General features: G+C 38.9%; 1 long non-coding RNA gene across 1 annotated transcript; it reads left to right on the top strand.

Annotated features, from left to right (window-relative positions):
- The first annotated feature begins 868 nt into the window (after positions 1-868).
- On the top strand, positions 869-2,008 carry LOC145166719 (uncharacterized). The gene is made up of 2 exons (XR_013740667.1): positions 869-1,411; positions 1,489-2,008. It is a non-coding gene; the product is annotated as an uncharacterized LOC145166719 (long non-coding RNA).
- Positions 2,009-6,327: the final 4,319 nt, after the last annotated feature.

The following is a 6,327-nucleotide window of genomic DNA, read 5'->3' as shown; positions in this document are numbered from 1 at the left end:
CACTAGGCATAATGAATATCGTTGTATAAAGTTTATAAAATCCGAGTATGTTTGACATGTTTGTAAAAGTGTAATGTGCTCGCTTTTATAAAAATGAATGTTTCAAATTAATGAACATCTGTACATGTATAAACGTTGTGTACTTAAGCATATAAATCAACATGCATAGTAATAGTTTGAAATCCTTGAAATATTAAAAAGTTTTATCACGCGCTTGTTATAATATACAATGTCACATAAAAATCATATATTTTATATCATGTAGTATTTGTTGTGTAAACTAGTTATTTCACGATAAAATAACCACAATATGTATACGAAAAGTTTATACTAGTTTATCTGTAACAATATGGTAAATTGTTAAATAATAATATTTTTATAAACTAGATTTATTGTATTTTCGCATAAAAAAGAAATTGATTTGTATAAACAAAATATTTAGACACATGTGTTCCCCCGAAATAATTAAAATATTAAAAAGGGGTCGTAAGCACTCACCTTTGAAGCATGAGTTCCAATCGTTCGGATTCGTTTTCTTTGAGAAGCTAGACGTGAGAAACCACAAATCCACAATTCTTGAAATTTTGGAATACTTTCGGGTCCATTTCGTAATGAATTTAAACCATAGGGTTTTTTTTTGTAACTTCAATAAAACTATAGGGGCTTTTTGGTAATTTAATTGAATGAATATGACTGTTTTGGTTGATAATTATCAAAGTATGGGTTGTTTTTGAATAAATTGGATCATTATTTGGGTATTGGGACTGATTTTGATTAACTTAATCGAGGAAGGGGTGATTTTGTTCATTTTAAAACAAGGTTTGAGTCTTTTGACCTTTGACTTGGTCAAAATCAGAAACACGTTTTTAGGTCGTGTTTCGTGTTCAGTCGATCAAAAGGGGCTCCAAGAACAAAAGAGGCGTCGCCCTCTTCACAGATCGGGAGAGGGAAGAATCGAGCGATCAAGCAGCGAACTGAGGTGGTCTCGGTGGTGGTAATCGATCGGAATAAGTGAGCATCTCCGGTGTTTGGCCGAACCAAAGGAAGGAGGGCACGAGGCAGCGAGATTTCGCTCTTTCTTGTCCGAGTGGGAGGTGCGAAGAGAGGAGGAGCGATCGGCGACGAGGGGGTTTGCCTTCGGGGTTTGAAGAGGCCGAAGTGACGGAGGAAATGGTGGAGTGTCGCGAGCAGCAGCAGCCAGCAGCAAAGGAGTCGGTGTCTTCGGTGGGTGCAGCGATGAGATGCGATCGGGGGTTGAAGAGGAGGCACCTTCGGTGCTTGGCTGGACCAAAGAGAAGAAGAAAAAGAGAATGGAAGCAGCGGGATGTGAGGTATACCATTGGTTTTCGATGACAAAACCCCGACAATGAGCTGTTTGGTGATCGGGATAGGCTGCAGCGATCACCAACAGGTAAGGGTTCCTTCTTTTTTCTTTTGTGATTTGGAATCAATGTAGGATAAAGATCCGTTTGGGTTTGTTTTTGACAGAAATTGATAGGGCTGTTGCTGTACGACAAGGGAAAGCAGGAAAACAGATGAGGAAAGGGGTGTTTGAGTGTTGCTTGTCATCGAGGGAGAGGAAGAACGGGGTTGCCTCTTCTTTACTTTCACAGGTAAAAATCTTAACTTGTGTTGTTTATTTGGAGCTTTATTGACAGGGAAGTGAAGGAGAAGAAGGGTTGAGTGTTAGATTGAGGGTAGAGTGGGGAAGAGGGTAAACGTGATTGAATCAACACTTGGGATGATCTTTATTTGATTGTAATTGTACAGATTGATCTTCTAGCACATGTAGCTAATTTTTAATTAAGATATGGGGGATATGGGGATGTACTTGAGTGATCTTGATAGATTTAGGATGATATTTGGGTTTTAAGATTTGTACAAGATATACTCACACATTTATAAATATTTTTATGATTTTGGGGAAGATTTTAGTTGTATAAATACATGAGAGATAGAGTATCAATGTAGCATTGGTTAAATTGAAATGTGAAAGAAATTAATATCTTTTGATTTGTTTTCTTTATATATATATTTGGTTATTTGTATATGGGTAGTTGTTTAAGACTTTTGAAAACCATTCATACATAAAATGTATATAAACATAAAATAGTTTGAGACATTTGCAAGTAATGTATTAATTTATTATGTGAGGGTTCTTTATTGTTCTCTTTGTTACATACATCTATACATGTATATATTATTTACGGTATATATTGTGATTCTTTGATGTCCATTTGACGATATTTACAAAAGAAAGTATACCAAAACACTTTATAATTGATTATAAATTGTGTTCCATATATATATATATATATATATATATATATATATATATATATATATATACACACACACATATTTAGAAAAATAGGGCTATTTCTATTGTTAAAGTTCACATCAACCGGATTTGGATTCATATATTAATACGGGATACGTTACCGATAACAGAAATCATGTCGAAATAAATAGTTTAATGTTTCGCGATTAATAAATCTGAAAACGTCTGATTTTTCAACTTTTATAAATATTTTTACTAAAAATATTTAAAATATGAAATTAAATAGTAGGCTATAGCCTGAGTCCAAAAATGCTTTCGAAATTTCTATTTGAGGTGTGCAAGTCATTAACCTCAATGGATAGAAGCGGTTTTGACAATTTTAAGAAATCAATATTATATTGGTTTTGGATTCTTAAAACGGTCGTATATTTTGCATTCGAACTCCGTTTTGGACGTTCTTTATATTTTTGGAAACAGGGAAATGCGTACTACGAGACTAGAGTGTTTGTATTACTCACAATTGCTTAATAAAAAAGTTCAGTTTTCCAGACGCGTTATCTAACGTTGCAGTTTGAACACTTTGTTTCATTTGTCAATTTACACATTTGGAACTAAGATACCATCTGGTATTTTATACTAGTTGAAATGAACTCTTTTATTTTACAAAAAGATGCACTAAAACTCAATGAGTCAAATTACCAGTTACTTACTGTGAACTTAACCTTTCACAGTCTTTGACCTAAATTCCGAGATGTCACACTAGCTAGCTAGCTGTCCGATACCCGGAAGGATCGAAACTAATACATGCATATAGCCGCACATTGATACAAGGGCACACCTCGGCTGGGAGCATAAGAAATTTACGAAGAAGTGTCTCAGTCGTGGTACTAGTTAGCTTGCTAGCTGGCAGATATTCTCAACGATCCAAAATAATCCATGCATACAGCTGCACATTGATAGACCCCCCCCCCCCCCGGCTGGGAACATATGAAATTTAAGGAGAAGTGTCTCGGACCATGAAACTAGCTAGCTAGCGGGCCGATACCCCTGAGGATCCAAATTAATCCACACATACAACCGAACATTGATACAAGGGTGCCCCGACTGGGAACATTAGAAAATTAAGGAAAAGTGTCTCGGACCATGATATTAGCTAGCTAACTAGCTAGCTGCCCAAAACCCCCAAGGATCCAAATTAATTCATGCATACAGCCGCACATTAATACAAGGGCTCCCCCGGATGGGAACATAAGAAAATTAGGGAGAAATGTCTTAGACCATGACACTAGCTAGCTATCTAGCTGGTAGATACCCCCAAGGATGCAAATTAATCCACGCATACAGTCGCACATTAATAAAAGGGCACCCCTGGCTGGGAACATAAGAAAACTAGACAGAAGTGTCTCGAACCGTGATATAACTAGCTAGCTAGTTGGCCGATGCCCCCAAGGATCCAAATTAATCCATGCATACAACCGCACATTAATACAACGCTGCCCCCAACCTAGGAACATAAGAAAATAAAGGAGATGTATCTCAGACCATGATACTAGCTAGCTAGCTACTGGTCGATGCCCCCAAGGATACAAATTAATCCATACATATAGCCATGCATTGATACAAGGGCTCCCCCGGCTGGAAACATAAGAAAATTAGGGAGAAATGTCTCGGACCATGATACTAGCTAGTTGGTCGATGTCACAAAGGATCCAAATTAATCCATGCATATAGTCGCACATTAATACAAGGGCACCCCCGATTTGATACATAAGAAAATTAGGGAGGAGTGTCTTGGACGATGTAACTAGCTAGCTAGCTAGCTGGCCGATGACCCCAAGGATCCAAATTAATCTATGCATACAGCCGCACATTGACACAAGGGCGCCCCTCGGATGGGAGCATAAGAAAATTAGGGAAAAGTGTCTCAGACCATGGTACTAGCTAGCTAGCCAGCTGGCCGATACCCCAAGGATCCAAATTAATCCATGCATACAGCCACACATTGATACATGGGCGGCCCTCAGCTGGGAACATAAGAAAACTAGGGAGAAGTGTATCTGACCTTGATACTACTTAGTTAGGTAGTTGGTCGATGCCCCCCAAGGATCCAAATTAATCCAAGCATACAACCACACATTGATACAAACCCCTCCCCCCCCCCCCCCCATCTGGGAGCATAAGAAAATTAGGGAGATATGTCTCAGACCATGATATTGGCTACCTAGCTAGTAGGTCGATGCCCCTAAGGATACAAATTAATCCATTCTTATAGCCACACATTGAGACAAGGGGGCACCCAACTGGGAACATAAGAAAATTAGGAAGAAGTTTCTGGGACCATGATACTAGCTAGCAGGGTGATACCCCCAAGGATCCAAATTAATCCATGCACATAGCCGCACATTGATACAAGCTCCCCCCCCCCTCCCCCTCCCGGCTAGGAACAAAAGGAAATTAGGGAGAAGTGTCTCATACCATTATACTAGCTAGCTTGCTAGTTGGTCGATGCCCCCAAGGATCCAAATTAATCTGTGCATACAGTTGCACACTGATACAAGCCCCCTCCCTGATAGGAACATAAGAAAACTAGGGAGATCTATCTCGGACCATGGTACTAGCTAGCTACCTGATACCCCCAAGGATCCAAATTAATCCACGCCTATTGCCGCACATTGATACAAGGGCGCCCCTCGGATGGGAACATAAAAAATTACGGAGAAATGTCTCGGCCATGATACAAGTTAGCTTGATAGCTGGCCGATACCCCTTAGGATCTAAATTAATCCATGCACACAACCGCACATTGATACAAGGGCGCCCCCTGGCTGGGAACACAAGAAAATTAGGAAGTAGTGTCTCTGACCATGATACTAGCTAGTTAGCTAGTTGGTCGATACCCTTAAGGATCCAAAATAAGCCATGTATATAGTTGCACATTGATACATGGCGCCCCCGACTAGGAACATAAGAAAATTAGGGAGAAATTTCTCGGACCATGATACTAGCTAGCAAGCTAGCTAGGATCCGTGTAATGCCCGCAAATTCGGGCTAGTAAACAAAAATGACTTTTTGATAGAAGATTATTTAGAATAAATAATATTAACCAAGTTATAATATATGACACAAGGGTTCTGTACATATAAAGAACGCCGAAATCTGAGTTATAATGAAGAAGTTATGACCTGTCGAAGTTTCATGACATAACCGACACGACACTGGGAATCGTAAAAAGAAAGTGAGTATACGATAGATTACTTTTCAACCTTAGTGATCTAAATGAAAGTTGTAGAGTACGTCTCCATCTACAAATGGATATAAAGAACGTCAAAAACGGAGCTCATATGCAAACGTTATGACTTTTCGTAGATGTAGCTATCTGAGAGCATGACACGTATCAGAAACCCTAATCTGACTGGACTCACGACGTGATCATGTTTTCTCACGATGTGGGGATTCAAACAGACACTAATTGAGGCTATAAAACACCTGGGAAGGCTACGAGATGACTCTTGGAAGCTCACGACATGAGCATATCATTCTCACGACGTGAGAAGTCATCCGAACACCTTTCGAAGCTATAAACGCATATGACAAATCTACGAGATGATACAGCCATGGCTCACGACGTGAGCATTTATTCTCACGACGTGAGAAAGCCAAAAACAGCCTATAAATAGCAAGCTCGACCCTAACCATTCTTACACCTAATTCTTTTCTCTCTCTTTCGGATGCTGAAGGCGTTCCCTTCCCGAGCCCGACGATCACGAACCGCTGACCGTTTCTAGTTAGATTCTATCCAATCACGCTACTAATGTGAGTGCATATTTACTTTCATCTTACACATAGATATGAAGTATTTAATATAAATAATGTGTTATGTGTGCATATTATTTGTGTTCCTGATATCTATGTTGGATGAATGATTTATACATGTTTTAAATGATTTAAACTGTATATGTATTTTATATCTACAAATATGTTGGGTAGAACATGGGTAGATAAATAATGAGGGATGAAAGATGATATAGATAAATATTGGCAGTTGC

This window comes from Lactuca virosa, chromosome 3 (genome assembly GCF_052849685.1).
Source record: "Lactuca virosa cultivar CGN04683 chromosome 3, Lactuca_virosa_CGN04683_v6, whole genome shotgun sequence".
In the NCBI taxonomy this organism is placed as follows: domain Eukaryota; kingdom Viridiplantae; phylum Streptophyta; class Magnoliopsida; order Asterales; family Asteraceae; genus Lactuca; species Lactuca virosa.
This window is presented reverse-complemented; position numbering and strand designations above follow the sequence as displayed.